The sequence below is a fragment of the Macaca fascicularis genome, chromosome 13, assembly GCF_037993035.2.
Source record: "Macaca fascicularis isolate 582-1 chromosome 13, T2T-MFA8v1.1".
Classification (NCBI taxonomy): Eukaryota; Metazoa; Chordata; class Mammalia; order Primates; family Cercopithecidae; genus Macaca; species Macaca fascicularis.
The window spans coordinates 74,124,853-74,141,205 of record NC_088387.1 but is presented as its reverse complement, the minus strand read 5'-3'; the positions used below and the strand labels follow the sequence as shown (position 1 = coordinate 74,141,205).

Here is a 16,353-nt window from a genome sequence, read left to right as displayed (position 1 = left end):
GGCTTCCATCTTTCCTGTTATAAGTTTACCTCAATTGCCTGGTAATCTCCACCTGTCCATAAATACGTTAGAGTTAAGGCACAAAATGCTGTTTAGAAATTCTGTGTGAGGTTTTAACTAGTAGGATTTAGTGTAGAGCTGCTGTTCTCAAAGTGTAGTCTGGGAATTCCTGGTAGTCATCAAGGGATGACTTTCGGGAAGTATCATGGTCAAAACTATTTTCAGTTATTATTATTTGTGTGTGTGTGTGTGAGACGGAGTTTTGTTCTTGCTGCACAGGCTGGAGTGCAATGGTACAATCTCAGCTCACTGCAACCTCTGCCTCCCAGGTTCAAGCGATTCTCTGCCTCAGCCTCCCCAGCAGCTGGGACTACAGGCATGCCCCACCCTGCCTGGCTAATTTTTGTATTTTTAGTAGAGATGGGGTTTCATCATGTTGGCCAGGCTGGTCTACAACTCCTGACCTCAGGTGATCCGCCTGACTCAGCATCCCAAAGTGCTGGGATTACAGGCTTGAGCCACTGTGCCTGGCCTTATTTTCACTATTAACAGACATTAAGACATTATATTTTTTTTGTCCACTTTCTTACAAGTACACAGTAGAGTTTTTCAGAGGCTACATACGTGACATGGGATATCATGACAGCCCAAATGCAGAAGCAGATATTAAAAGTTGCTGTTAAGCTGGACATTAGATTCACAAATACGTAAAACTATTCCACTCTAAATTTTTGTTCTGGAAAAGTTATTTTCCACAAAAATTACGCCATGTAATACATTTAATGGATTACTGTTGCTTTTAAAGGGATATTTAACATTTTTATTTAATACAGTAAATATTGATAGCTATAACCCACATTAAAAAAAATCTACCGGGGCACAGGGCTCCACAAGCAGTTAAAAGGGTCTTGTTTAAAAAAGTTTGAGAACTACTACTGTACAGTAATAAAGCAGGAACACAGTAAGTTTCAGTGTCACTACTGGTAAGTCTATGGATTTATTTTTAGACAGGTTTTCCCAGAAGGTACTCTTCCAGCCTCTTCTTGAAAGGTGTATATCTAGAAGCTAGTACTCAAGGAGGCAGAGGTTTAAAGTACTGGGATTCTCAACTTTTCATATGCAGACTTTCCATTTAATCAACATTTTAGGTTTGAAGGCCCTTCCCTTATCTTATCTGTATCTGGTATTTCTCTCCTACAATAAGCCTCAGCTTTCCGCCTTCATGGTAATGGTAAAGAGGCAAATACCTGGTTGCACAGAACACAGAAAGAAAACTAAGAAGTCTAATTGCTCTTTTTAAAGTCTTACAACCAGTGCTCCTGGGTTTTATCCTTGCCCTACACATGGCCCTCAAAGGCACTTGTGTCTCTAATTCCTTAGTCTTTTGGGGTTCTTTGCCTTATTTCTTGTAGCTTCCATACCTGCCAGCTGTTTCAACTTTATTGGGTACACTAAGTTGCTACCCATTCACTCACTTTTCAGTTTCCAAACTGATTTTGTCCCTCTTACCTTTTTCTCTGTTCTAGTGGGTTTACCCCTTTTAAAAATTATGTTACTGTAACATGGTTTCAAGTAAAAAGAAAGATATATATGTGTTCAACTTACCACATTTTCATCCCTTTACATTTAATCTGTGTCCCTCTGCTTTGAGTATAACTATTGTAAGGCGCAGCTGGCTTGTTTTTAAAATGTATAACTTTAAAGCCAGTTGAGCCTGGTGGCTCAGGCCTGTAATCCCAGCCCTTTGAGAGGCTGAAGTGGGTGGATCACGAGGTCAAGTGTTCGAGACCAGCCTGGCCAACATAGTGAAACTCCGTCTCTACTAAAAAGACAAAAAATTAGCCGGCTATGGTGGCAGGCACCTGTAATCCCAGCTACTTGGGAGGCTGAGGCAGGAGAATCACTTGAACCTGGGAGGTGGAGGCTGCAGTGAGCCGAGATTGCGCCGTTGCTATCCAGCCTGGACGAGAGTGCGAGACTCCATCTCAAATAAATAAATAAATAAATAAATAAAAATAAACAATATATATAACTTTAAAATATACATTTAATCCACTGTAATTATATTTCTATTTTGTCATGTTACATTTATCCTGATTTTCCTTTACTTCCTATTCCCCCTTTTCCTCTCATGCTTTAACCCTCAACATACCATTTACTACCTGGGTCCAAAGGATGCCTTAAAATTTTTTTTTGGTTATTTTACAAATAATTTAAAGAGACAGTGCAAGACAACTTTTAAAATAAATTTTAATAGGAACTTAAACACAGCAAACATCTCTTTCTACTAAGTTTTACACACAAATATCATACAAAATTAAAAAAAAATTTTTTGAGACAGAGTCTTGCTTGCTCTGTTGACCAAGATGCATTGCAGTGGTGCAATCTCAGCTCACTGCAACCTCCAACTCCTGAGTTGAAGCAATTCCCGTGCCTCAGCCTCCTAAGTAGCTGGGACTATAGACATGCACCACTACACTCAGCAAATTTTTCTATTTTTAGTAGAGATGGGATTTCACCATGTTGGCCAGGCGGGTCTCGAACTCCTGACCTCAAGCGATCCACCTGCCTTGGCCTCCCAACATGCTAGGATTATAGGCATGAGCCACCGTGCCTGGCCACGTACACAACTTAAAAAAACATTGTCTCAGGACTTTTTTTTTTTTTTTTAAGCAAAAAGGGATGGCTCAGGTTCATGTTGTAAAATTTTCCTGTTGAATGACTAACTGGATAAAAATACTATCTTTTCTTTTTGTCCTTAAAACATCTTGTACATTTGATTCTTAAGTCTGAGAAAATTCATACAGGATATGATCATCTCAAGAATCATAGTCTGAGACTTCATTTATACGCTCGATTTATCATTAGCATATAGAACAGCATATAACTTTCTACAACAATGAAAATGTTCTGTATCTATGCAGTCCAATATGGTAGCCAGCCACCATGAAGTGAGAGTAATTGAAAGTTGTATTTTTCTCCTAGATAACTCCTAGAAAGTGTGATGAGGAATGGAATTTTAAATTTTATTAATTTTAATTAATTTAAATATACACAGTCACATGTGGCAAGTGGCTACCGTACTGGACAACTCAGGTCTAGAGTGCTACTTCTCTTTGCATTTATATTCTAATTCGTACGTCTCCTAAATTTTTTTATACCTTTTTGAAGTAGGATATAATATTTGAGCAATGCAGTGAGAAAACTGAAAAATGACTATCACATCTTCCATCTTCCTAGGAGAATCTATCATTTTTTTGTCTTTTTTTTTTTTTTAGCGTAGTATAAATAATTGATAAGTAATGATAAAATTCCTAGAATAGTAAAATATTTCAATATATAGGAAAAGCAAGATTACTAAGATCCCATAATGGATGTTAGGTTTATAAAAAAGGATCTAATAGACTCATATGGTAACTGTAAGATAGAATAATTTTTTAAAATAAATTTTCTCTTTGTTCTTTGGTAGATCTCTAAGAATACAAGTCATAAAACATCTACCCTTCTAAATAGTTAGCACTGTTGAAAAATGAAAATCAAAAATGAAAATTATTCCAACTGACCTTGATGGTATACCAAGAGTTAAGCTTTCTTCATTCTCTTATTTTCATTCCTTTAGTTCTGCTGGTCTGGAAGACATCTATTTTATTTCTATTCCTTTTGTGGTTACTCAAGTTAAAAAACAAAAGCAGCAGCAGCAGCAGCAAACAAGTATAGTAAGTATAGAGTAGTACTAATCAGTGTCCTAATGGCTTTATATGTATTTCACTTAATCCTCCCCACAACAACGAGAGGGTATTATTGTCATCCCAATTTATACATAAGGAAATTCAGATGCAAGAAGTTCAAGCAACTCCTTAATGTCACACAGCTAGTAAGAAATAAGCTAGTCTTTCATTCAGGTAGTCTGGCTGCAGAGCCACAAAATAGCTATTTAGTTTTGGTAAAATACCCTGAAGTTGGTCAGTGTCTCTTTTCGTGCTACCGACTTTTTGTGAACAAAGCAAGAATAGTAGCATTCCTGACTCAATGAACTCTACTTTTTTTCCTACTTTCTTGTTATTGACCAGAGTTTTGATTCTACTTTAAAAATATATATATATATATATTTGCAATCAACTCACCTGATTTATCAACATATTTTGCCAATTCTTTGTTTGCCACTGTATTCTTTTTTGCAATCCCTCCTTCTCCCTAGTTTACTATTCCTGCTGAAGTACAATCTTTGGTTCTTGCATCAAGCTTCTCTAAGTGAGGAGCTCTCCATTTTGCGTTATTTCCTCACTTTGGGCCTCATTCTTGCTGACAGCTTACTGTTTAAATGAGTATAGAAGTCAAGGTCAACAGTTATATTCCTTATATATGTTCTGAGGAAAGAAGATCCTATTACCTACTGGAAGACATTGTTTTGATAAATATGTTGTTAATTTAACTAATGTTTTGGTGTAGGAACTGTGGCATTTTTCATTTTGAAAAACTTTTATGTTTCATGATCTGCAATTTCACTTTTGAGCATCCAAAAGATTTAAAAAACTTATCCTAGTAAGCAGTTTAGATGTGCTAGTTCAATACGAAAACCGAGTGCAATACGAAACCTTCAATTCTGGAAACCTTTTAATCATTATCTCATTGAATACTGTTTCTCAACTACTCTAATCTCTCCTAAAATCTCTTTTGAATATTGAACTTGTTTGAATCTATCAATCTATACTCAATTTTTTTCCCCACTTCTCTCTTACTACATTCTGGGTGAATTCCTTAACACTATTTTCCAAATCACTGTTTCACTGACCATGTTCAGTCTAGTACACATCTAATGACATCTTACTTAATATAGTTGTTGATTTATTTATTTTCTTTAAAGACAGGATCTTGCTCTGTTGTCCTGGCTATAGTGCACAATCATGGCTCACTGCAGCCTCAACCTCCTGGGCTTAAGCGATCCTCCCACCTCAGCCTCCTGAGTAGTGTGGGACCACAGGTGTGCACCACCACACTCAGCAAATTTTTTTTTTATTTTTTGTAGAGAAGAGGTTTGGCTATGTTGCCCAGACTGGTGATTTTGGTTCTTTTTTTTTTTTTTTGAGAAGGAGTCTCGCTCTGTCGCCCAGGCTGGAGTGCAGTGGCCGGATCTCAGCTCACTGCAAACTCTGCCTCCCGGGTTTACGCCATTCTCCTGCCTCAGCCTCCCGAGTAGCTGGGACCACAGGCACCCGCCACCTCGCCTGGCTAGTTTTTTGTATTTTTCAGTAAAGTCGGGGTTTCACCGTATTAGCCAGGATGGTCTCGATCTCCTGACCTTGTGATGCGCCCGTCTCGGCCTCCCAAAGTGCTGGGATTACAGGCTTGAGCCACCGCACCCGGCCTAGATTTTGGTTCTTTTACGGCTATTATTCCTTCTTTTACCTCCCTGAGGATCTTAAACATACACTTTAAAATTGTTCTATTATTGACACTTATAGACTAAGGATTCACTTGTATGTTAATTATTCCCACTCCTACAAAAAAGAAAACATACTATAAATACTGTATAATGATTCCCTTTTTTTTCCCCACTAAGCAACAAAACTTAGGAGATATTTCTGTATCAGTACACAGAAAACATTCTCTTTTCTTTTTGATGAAGGTGTTGACTTGGTTATTTCAGGTTTAGTTTTTCTTGATATATTTTCGAATTTTTGTTTGGCAGGTTCACTAGAACTCCAAGTTGCACGGTGTGTGTATCTTTGTGTGCTTACCTCACCCTAACAATTTTTCATTTTCTACCATCTCTCACTCAAAACTCCCACCCCAGAATAAGGTTTTTTTTTTTTTTGAGATGAAGTCTTGCTTTGTTGCCCAGGCTGGAATGCAGTGGTGTGATCTCGGCTCACTGCAACCTCCGACTCCCGGGTTCCAGTGATTCTCCTCCCTCAGACTCCCAAGTAGCTGGGATTACAGGCACGCACCAACATACCCAGCTAATTTTTGTATTTTTAGTAGAGACGAGGTTTCACCATGCTAGTCAGGCTGGTCTCGAACTCCTGACCTCATCATCCACCCGCCTCAGCCTCCCAAAGTGCTGGGATTACAGGTGTGAGCCACGGCGCCCAGCCCAGAAAGAGGTCTTATAATTGCTGCAGATGTCTCCTCCTGAAGATCCAGACCCTAAGTCATGGGCAGGTAGGCCCAGCTTTAATCCAGGAGGTTGTCACTGCTTCCTTCCAGCACTCTGGACCTGCAATTTATGTAAGCCATATCCCTAAGCAACAGTCATATATTCTTTTTCAGTTTTTTCCTGATTCAGCCCTTTAGTTTCTGGGGTAATAAAAACAGGCTATTTATCTTCCTGCTCCAATCTGTCTACCAATATACAGTACAGTTTTGGTCTCTATCCTGCAGGTGACCTCTCAGAGGCATCTTCCTGCTTGCCAAACAGATTTTGACAAATTCATGTATTTAGTCTCTATTTAACACTTTGCCTTTTGTTCTTTTTTTTCTTTTTTTGAGACAGAGTCTCACTCTGTCACCCAGGCTGGAGTGCAGTGGCACAATCTCAGCTCACTGCAATCTCTGCCTCCAGGTTCAAGCGATCCTCCTGCCTCAGCCTTCCGAGTAGCTGGGATTACAGGAACCTGCCACCATGCCTGGTTAATTTTTGTAGTTTTGGTAGAGACGGGGTTTCACCATGTTGGCCAGGCTGGTCTCGAACTCCTGACCTCGAACTCCTCAATCCACCCGCCTTGGCCTCCTAAAGTGCTAGGATTACAGGAGTGAGCCACTGTGTCCAGCCTTTTTTTTTTTTTTTTTTTTTTTTTTTAAGGAATGAAAGGTCTCAGCCGGGTGTGGTAGCTCATGCCTGTAATTCCAGCATTTTGGGAGACAGAGGCAGGCAGATCACCTGAGGTCAGGAGTTCAAGACCAGCCTGGTCAACATGGTGAAACCCTGTCCCTATTAAAAATACAGAAATTAGCCCGGCGTGGTGGGGTGCCTGTAATCCCAGCTACTTGAGAAGTTGAGGCAGGAGAATCGCTTGAACTGGGGAGGCAGACATTTCAGTGGGCTGAGATCACGCCACTGCACTCTAAGCAAAGCTCTGTCTCTCAAAAACAAAAAAACAAAAAAAAACCCCTCCCTCCTAGTCCTTCTATGTATTAACTTCCTCTCCCCTTTCTCCAGGTAACACATGTTAAGACTTCCTTGTCCATCCTTTCCAAGTTTCTGAGTGTAAAAAAACATATCAATATAAATTATGTAGCCCAGAATTTTGCCTTTTTTTTTCTTTTTTTTTTTTTTGAGACGGAGTCTCGCTTTGTCACCCAGGCTGGAGCGCAGTGGCCGGATCTCAGCTCACTGCAAGCTCCGACTCCCGGGTTCACGCCATTCTCCTGCCTCAGACTCCCGAGTAGCTGGGACTACACGCACCCGCCACCTCGCCCGGCTAGTTTTTTGTATTTTTTAGTAGAGACGGGGTTTCACCATGTTAGCCAGGATGGTCTCGATCTCCTGACCTTGTGATCCGCCCATCTCGGCCTCCCAAAGTGCTGGGATTACAGGCTTGAGCCACCGCGCCCGGCCTGCCTTTTTTTTCTTACAGCTGCTTGCTTATATGGTTTTTCCATAATTTCTTTGACTAATCCCCTACTGATGGACATCTGGATTGTTTCTCACCTTCTGCTATTACAAACCATAATACAAAATAATCTGAGACACATATCATGTGGTAAGTGTGTACGTATAAGATAAATTTCAGAAAATTCAACCTGCTGGGTATTTTTTACTCTGGCAGATATTGACCAATTGCCTCCCACAGGGATTATCTCAATTTGTATTCTCAATAGCAATGTATGAGCAGCTTTTCCCCCAAAGCTCCACAACCATGCCCAACTTTTGTTTTTGCCTAATAGGGTAACTATAATTGTTATCGTTTTAATTTCTCTTACTGTAAATGAGCTACTGGCTTCATTAGCTTAAAACCCACTTATATTTCATTTTCTGTGAATTATCGATTCATATCTTTGCTCACTTTTTACGGGATTGCAAGATCTTTTTCTTATCAAGTTTCCAAGTACTTCTTATATGTATATTAGGAAGGCTACCCTTTGTTTATGATTAAAATTACCAGTAAGTTTTGCTAATTCCTAACTGTAAGTAAGTTTTGGTTGCAAATAAGTTTTACTAGTCTGAACAATTCCCTTTTCCCCCTTCCCCTAGCTACCACCATTCTACTTTGTTTCTAAGAGTTTGATTACTTTAGATATCTCATATAAGTGGGGTCATGCAATATTTGTCTTTTTGTGACTGGCTTTCACTTAGTATAACATCCTCAAGGTTCATCTATGTTGTATCACACGACAAAATTTCCTTTTTAAAGTTTGAATAATATTTCATTCTATGTATATACATTTTCTTTATCCACTCAGAGAATGCTTTTTGTGTGTGTGTGTGCAGACGGGGTCTCACTCTGTCACCCAGGTTGGAGTGCAGTGGTGCAACCTCCTCGGTTCACTGCAACCTCCGTCTTAGAGGCTCAAGACATTCTCATACCTCAGCCTCCCCAGTTGCTGAGACCACAGGCACATGCCATCATGTCCAGCTTTTTTTTTATTTTTGGTAGAGTCGGGGTTGTGCCATGTTGCCAGGCTGATCTCAAACTCCTTGGCTCAGGCAATCCATCCAACTTGGCCTCCCAGAGTGCCCTGAGAGTACTTTTTTAAATGTAATAGAATTTATCAATTATTTCATGACTTCTGGATTGAGTCAGTATAAAAGGTCTTCTCCACACCAAAATTATAAAAAGACTACTATTTTCTTTTAGTATTTTCATGGTTTTATTTTATTAATTGATCCGTTTCGCATTTATGTGAAAAACATCCAATTTCATTTTTTCAGTTTTCCTGGCTCTTCTTCCTTCTTTACTTTTCCTTACGAACTTTGGAATCAGAATGTCCAGTGTTTTAATTTATAAAATTAAAAAACATTGTGTTTCATTTGTTGAAGTTTGTTTTGCATCTTTCACATAAACATTTCCTGCTATGAATGTATTTCCATTTCTCCTCGTATTTCTGGTAATTTCTGCTTCACCAAGGGTGCTGCTATGTTATCTGACATATTGCTATTCACAACTATTAAATTTTCATTGTGTCCTTTAAGAAATAAGTGCCTCTCTTTATTGTTTTTTAGGATGAACTCCACCTGGTATGTTAAAATCATGACACTCCTAAATTCTTTTCATTTGCATTTGTATCTTATACCTTTTCTCTATCTTTTAAAACACCAACTTTTCACAATCACTGCCCTAAGTGTGTACCTTGTATAAACCACAGAGTGGGTTTTGCCTTGAATCTAAACTAAAAAATACTTTTCTTCTAAAAGTGAGTTAAGCATATTAATATCTTTTGTTAAGAAAGGCATGTTTGGGCCGGGTGCGGTGGTTCACGCCTGTAATACCAGCACTTTGGGAGGCTGAGGTGGGCAGATCACGAAGTCAGGAGTTCAAGATCAGCCTGGCCAACATGGTGAAACCCCGTCTCTACTAAAAATACAAAAATTAGTCGGGCTTGGTGGTGGGGACCTGCAGTCCCAGCTACCTGGGAGGCTGACGCAATAGAATCACTTGAATCCGGGAGTTGGAGGTTGCAGTGAGCCAAGACTGAGCCACTGCACTCCAGCCTGGGCGACACAACGAGACTCTGTCTCAAAAAATAACAATAAAGAAAGGAAGGCATGTTTGGTCTTAGGGTTGTCGTGTTATGTATGTGGTTATATATGAACATTTTTTTGCTAAATGATGTTTTACTTTTAATGGGTTTGCAGTTCTTTCAATATTTAGAAAGGTTTATAGCTTTGTTCTAATGCTTACCTTCATAATTTCTATCTCTTCAGACAACACCTATTAGTTCCTCAATATGAGTAATGTTAAATTAACAAGCTTCCTCTCCCACTATCTGATTTAATCAATAGTATTGAATCTAATAGCATTATCTTTAGTGTTTTAGTTTTCTTTGTTATTTTAATGTTTCTTTTAAAGTGCTGAATATGTTTATATTTCTAGTACTTGATCTGTGATGTTTAAACATCTTTTTTTTTTTTTTTTTTTTTTTTTTTGAGACGGAGTCTCACGCTGTTGCCCAGGCTGGAGTGCAGTGGCGCGATCTCGGCTCACTGCAAGCTCCGCCTCCCGGGTTCCCGCCATTCTCCTGCCTCAGCCTCCTGAGTAGCTGGGACTACAGGCGCCCGCCACCGCGCCCAGCTAATTTTTTGTATTTTTTAGTAGAGACGGGGTTTCACTGTGGTCTCGATCTCCTGACCTTGTGATCCGCCCGCCTCGGCCTCCCAAAGTGCTGGGATTACAGGCTTGAGCCACCGCGCCGGGCCTAAACATCTTTTTCAATACCAGTTATTACCATAGGGCAATTCCGTCTCTCAAATTTTTTTAGTTTGATCATTTCTATATCATCAAGGTATACAATATTAACATTATATTCTGTCATTACGATCGCCATATTTTAGTCTTTTTTTTTTTTTTTTTTGAGACAGATTCTCACTCTATCACCCAGGCTGGAATGCAGTGGCATGCACGATCTCTCACTGCAACCATCTACCTCCCAGATTCAAGCGATTCTCGTGCCTCAGCCTCCCAAGTAGATGGGACTACAGGTGTGCACCACCATGCCCAGCTAATTTTTGTATTTTTGATAGAGACGGGGTTTCACCATGTTGGCCAGGCTGGTCTTAAACTCCTAGCCTCAAGTGATCTGCCCATCTTGGCCTCCCAAAGTGCTGGGATTACACGTGTGAGCCTCCACGCCCAGCCCACATTTTAGTCTTTATGTCTATATATAAATTCACTACTTACACACCAATCATTTCCCCACGTCTGTCAGCTGAAGTTTATACTCTAGTATTTTCCTCAAGAAGGGCTCACATAAACAATATTCTCTGAGTACTCTTTGTTCCTTAAGAACAATGTGACTGGATATAAAATCTTTAGCCAGCACTTTACTTCCTTATCTCTTCCTTGTTCGACTGGGGTTGAACGTTGTGGAGAATTCTAAGGCCGGCCAGATTTTAATGTCTTACAGAGAACTTGGAGTGGGGTAGTCAGGAAGGTTTCTGGCTGTTGAAAGGAATCTTTACGATCTTTCTGGTCAGTTTTCCCTGCCACAGATGCCCTTTCAATATGTAAATTTCATCTCAGTTAGTTTTTCTTCAATTGTGTTTGTAACCACTTGTTTTGTTGTCATGTTTTGGTTTTCTTCTATAGGGGTTTCAATTCTAAGTTTGTTGGATCTACTGTATTTTCTAAAACTTAAAAAAAAAATTATTTCCATTTTTTAAAATCCCTGTGTCTCTTACTATGTTTTCCTTGGGGCTAGTCTGCTTCTTGTGCTCCTTATTTCACCTGCATTTCTGTACTATTTTTTGAGACAGGGTCTCCCCTCTGTTGCCCAGGCTCACGTGCAGTGGTGCAATTTTGGCTTACTGCAACCTCCGCCTATTGGGCTCAAGCCCTCTTCCCACCTCAGACTCCCAAGTAGCTGGGACTGCAGATGCGAGCCACTATACCTGGCTAATTATGTACTTTTTTTAGAGACAGGGTTTTGCCATGTTGTCTAGGCTGGTTTCGAACTCCTGAGCTCAAGCGATCTCCCTGTCACAGCCTCCCAAAGTGCTGGGATTAGAGGTGTGAGCCCCCATGCCCAGCCTTTTGCTTTCTTCTACTTCTTTCCCAAGTTCCCTCAACTCACATTTTATCTCCTCCTGTTGCCCTGCCATCTCTTTTCTGAGTTCTTACCTTTCCTGCTTTGTAATCTTCTTTTGTAGAACTATTTACAAGCTTTACTCAAGTCTAAAAAATAGATGGTGAAATGCTGGGTCACAATTTTCATCTGCTCTGCAGCAACAATTCACTAATGACTGTTTTTTGTGCTTGGGAAGTTCTGCTGCCATATCAGCTTCTTTCGTATTTTGCATAACAGAATAAACTGAATTTTTCTGAAGCAGCTATTTACATAGATTCCCAGGAGTGGCAAGGGAAGGAAATACAGGTTTCACAGTCCAAATACTCTCTACTCCTTTGATGCTATAAATAATAGAGGGAGTGTGTGCTCTTCTGCTACTCTGCGACCAGTGCCCTGTGCATTGCCTTCTCCTGTCTAATCTAACTCATCTCTCTCTTTCACTCTACCTCAGAGCCGCCACCAAAATGCAGATTTTGTAAAAACCCTATGGGTAAGACCGCCACCCTCAAGACTGAACCCTTGGATGCAACAGAAAATGAAAAGGAAGATCCAGGATAAGGAAGAAGTCTGTACGGATCAGCAAAGACTGATGTTTGATGGCAAGCAACTGGAAGATGAAAGTACTTTAACTACAACATTCAAAAGTAGTCTACTCTTGTGTTGAGACTTTGTGGTGGCATTAAAGAAGAAGTCTTATACGACTCCCAAGAAGAATAAGCACAAGAGAAAGAAGGTTAAGTTGGTTGTCCTTAAACACCGTAAGGTGGATGAGAATGGTAAAATTAGTCGCCTTAGTCGGGAGTGCCCTTCAGATGAATGTGGTGCTGGAATGTTTATAGCAAGCCACTTTGATAGATATTATTGTGGCAAATGTCTGGCTTATTGCTTCAACAAACCAGAAGACAAGTAATTGTGTATGAATTAATAAATTTTTTGGCCAGGCACGGTGGCTCACGCCTGTAATCCCAGCACTTTGGGAGGCTGAGGTGGGTGGGGGTGGATCATGAGGTCAGGAGTTCGAGACCAGCCTGGCCAACATGGTAAAAATCCATCTCTGCTAAAAATAAAAAAGTTAGCCGGGCTTTGTGATGCACACCTATAATCCCAGCTACTTGGCAGGCTGAGATAGGAGAATCACTTGAACCCGGGTGGCAGAAGTTGCAGTGGGCCGAGATCGTGCCATTCATTGCACTCCAGCCTGGGTGACAGAGCAAGACTCCGTCTCAAAAAATAAATAAATAAAAATTTTTTTAAAATACAGAGAAAAGCTGGTTCCTGTACATGTGGCTCTGTGTACACATGTGTACAGCTCTACTTTCTCTTTTCTGAATATAATCAGGCACTTCTGCCACCAACCCGTCATTACAAACAAGAGATTTACCTTCTGAACTTCAACATGAACCTCTTACTGTCAATAAGTATATTTAAACTAATAGCTTCTGTCCCTTTTCTGATGTTTTTGATAGTCTTCAAAAAACATAATCTGGAGTTTACATACGTCTTTCAGTTCACTGAAAACAGAGGTTGATAGATTTTTCTTCTTTATGATTTCTAGAGAAGATGCAGATTTATGCATCTACATTCATTCTAAAAGTATGATTATTAATTGTGTGTATGTTTATCATTGCTGTCTTTGAAGAGATAGAGAATCTCAAAGCTAAAACTCACAGCACCATCCTGATGGCTGTTCCTTATAGTGTAACTTCAGATATTTTTGAAGTATTTTTTAAAAGCTTTTACATGGGAGATGATTATTGATGCATTATAGTAATTAAAATATCATTCTGGCTGTTTAATCAGAAAAACATGGATTCTAATCCTAAGGTTGCCAATTACTAACTCTTGTGAATTAAATTCAGTAAACAGAAGTTTACTGTAAAACAGATTCTTGTTACGCATAATACATGAATTATACATCACTTCTATTGTGCATTATAAGTCCATATACTGATTATCAGACATCTATTAATGAGGAAATACATTCTGGTAAGAATATAAAAACTTCATTACCAAACAGTACTATAAAGAAAGCATTCAGGACAGTGAACAGATGAGCTTACTATATAAAACATTATCAAATAAATATTAACTGGTAATTCTTCAATAAGCATAAATGGGCCTAACAACAACTATAAATGACAGCAAGCACCTGAGGCTGGGATATGGAAAAGCTATCAAGAAGACAAAAGACACATAAAAGAAGTGATCAGATACTGAAGTCAAGCAACCACTGAGTTCACAGTTTTACTATAGTGTCAAAAAAAAAAACTGCAGTAGTACAGCATATGGCTCACTCAAGAACAATGTGTAGGCCAGGTGCTGTGGCTCATGCCTGTAATCCCAGCACTTTGGGAGGCCGAGGTGGGTAAATCACAGGTCAGGAGTTCGAGACCAGTCTGGCCAACATGGCAAACCCTGTCTCTACCAAGGCCGTGGTGGTGCATGCCTGTAATCCCAGCTACTTGGGAAGCTGAGGCATGAGAAACGCTTGAACCCGGGAGGTAGAGGCTGCAGTGAGCCGAGCTCACACCACTGCACTCCAGCCTGGGCAACAGGAGGAGACTCAGTCTCAAAAAAAAAAAAAAAAAAACAAAAACAAACAAACAATGCGTAGATAAGTCTGTCTAAGGAAGAATCTTGTAAAAGAAAAACAGTCAAAGCATAAAAGACTTGGAATAGATTGTTCCACAGGTGGTAAAGCCTTGAAGACAAGAGAGTGCCTAGTTCCTTTCCCCTCCCCAACCAAAGAAATGCTAACATAAAGTGAACCAAGAGACGAACAGAGTATGACAACAGAGTAAAAATTCTGTCCTGGTAAATCTTCCAAGGCCTTTGCCCCATTCCGTCTCACTAAGAATATCCTTTTTCCCCTATGTTCCTCTATCTGTGGCATACTCGTTCCTCAAGATAATAGTTTAAGTACCCCCACTATCTCTGAACAGTCCTTCCAAATCATTTCAGCCCTAAGACTAGTTGCCACGTTACTCTCAAGTATCTCATGTATTCATTCATTCAACAGTTAACCTCATGCACTAATGATGGGATTATAAATTATGCAACCTTTCTTTGAAAACAAATTCAGCAATATTTACCAAACTTTAAACTGCAAATATCCCTCCAAATCATCAAAATGTATACATTAAACATGCATTTTAAAATGTATCAATTATACTTCAATAAAGCTTAAAAACAGAAAAACCCTTTGACCAAATAACCCACTTTAAAAAAGTGAATCTTTTGCAAAAGTGAATCTCTCACCGGGCATGGTGCCTTACGCCTGTAATCCCAGCACTTTGGGAGGCCAAGGTGGGCAGATCACAAGGTCAGGAGATCAAGACCAGCCTGACCAACATGGTAAAACCCCCGTCTCTACTAAAAATACAAAAATTAGCCGGGCATGGTGGCGTGTGCCTGTAATCCCAGCTACTCAGGATGCTGAGGCAGAATCACTTGAACCCGGGAGGCAGAGGTTGCAGTGAGCTGAGCTTGCGCCACTGCACTCCAGCATGGGCGACAGAAGGAGACTCTGTCTCAAAAAAAATAAAAAAATGAATCTTTCTACTAAAATTGTGACATAAACATGTAAAGATATTTGTATAGGGTTGTTTGCTGCAGTTCTATAACAGCATAAAAGAATTTAAATGTTAATAGATGAATATTTAATACATTGTGGTACATTCATGTAAAAGACTACTCTGCAACTATAAAAAAGAATGAGGTCATCCTCTATTTATACAGATACAGAAAAATGCTCAGGGTATCTCTAAGCAAAAAATGAAACTTAGGTTACAAAACAATACATACAGTGTGGTTTGTTTTTAACGAAAAAAAGTGTGTTTATATTCACATGCATTTAAAAAATTAAAAAGAAAAAGCCTGTGCAACACAGTGAGACCCGTCTCTACAAAAAAAAGTAACAATTAACTGAGCATGGTGGCACATGCCGGTGGTCCCAGCTAATCGAGAGGCAGAGGTTGAGGCTACAGTAAGCTGTGATCAAGCCACTACACTCTAGTCTGGGTAAAAGAGCGACAAAGCCAGGCACAGTGGCTCATGCCTGTAATCCCAGCACTTTGGGAGACCGAGGTGAGCAGATCAACTGAGGTTGGGAGTTCAAGACCTGCCTGACCAACATGGAGGACCCCATCTCTACTAAAAATACAAACTTACATGGGCGTGGTGGCGCATACCTGTAATCCCAGCAACTCGGGAGGCTAAGGCAGGAGAATCACTTGAACCCAGGAAGGTGGAGTTTGCGGTGAGCTGAGATTGTGCCATTGCACTCCAGCCTGGGCAACAAGAGCGGAACTCTGTCTCCAAAAAAAAAAGGGGGGGGTGTGGGGGGTGGCGATGAGACCCCATCTCAAAAAAAAAAATTATTATTTTTTCCCCCCAAAAGAACCAACACAAAAGAACAGTTAAGAGTTACCTCGGGGGAATGAAAGAACAGGGAAAACAAAATAACTGGCTTTCCCCCTTAAATTCTATGTCCTGTGCCGGTGGCTCACACCTGTAATCCCAGCACTTCGTGAGGCTGAGGTGGAAGGATCGCTTAAGGTCAAGAGTTCAAGACCAACCTAGGAGACAAAGCAAGACCCTGGCTCTATAAAAGGATTTGTGGGGCTAGGC

The 16,353-nt window shown here is 40.0% G+C and overlaps 1 protein-coding gene and 1 pseudogene across 4 annotated transcripts in view; one reads left to right on the top strand and one right to left on the bottom strand.

Moving 5' to 3' along the window:
- FBXO11 (F-box protein 11) overlaps positions 1 to 16,353 on the bottom strand; it is a 102,032-nt gene that overhangs the window by 66,773 nt on the left and 18,906 nt on the right. The gene's annotated exons all lie outside the window — the stretch shown is intronic.
- Positions 12,211 to 12,634, top strand: LOC102144562 (ubiquitin-ribosomal protein eS31 fusion protein-like; annotated as a pseudogene).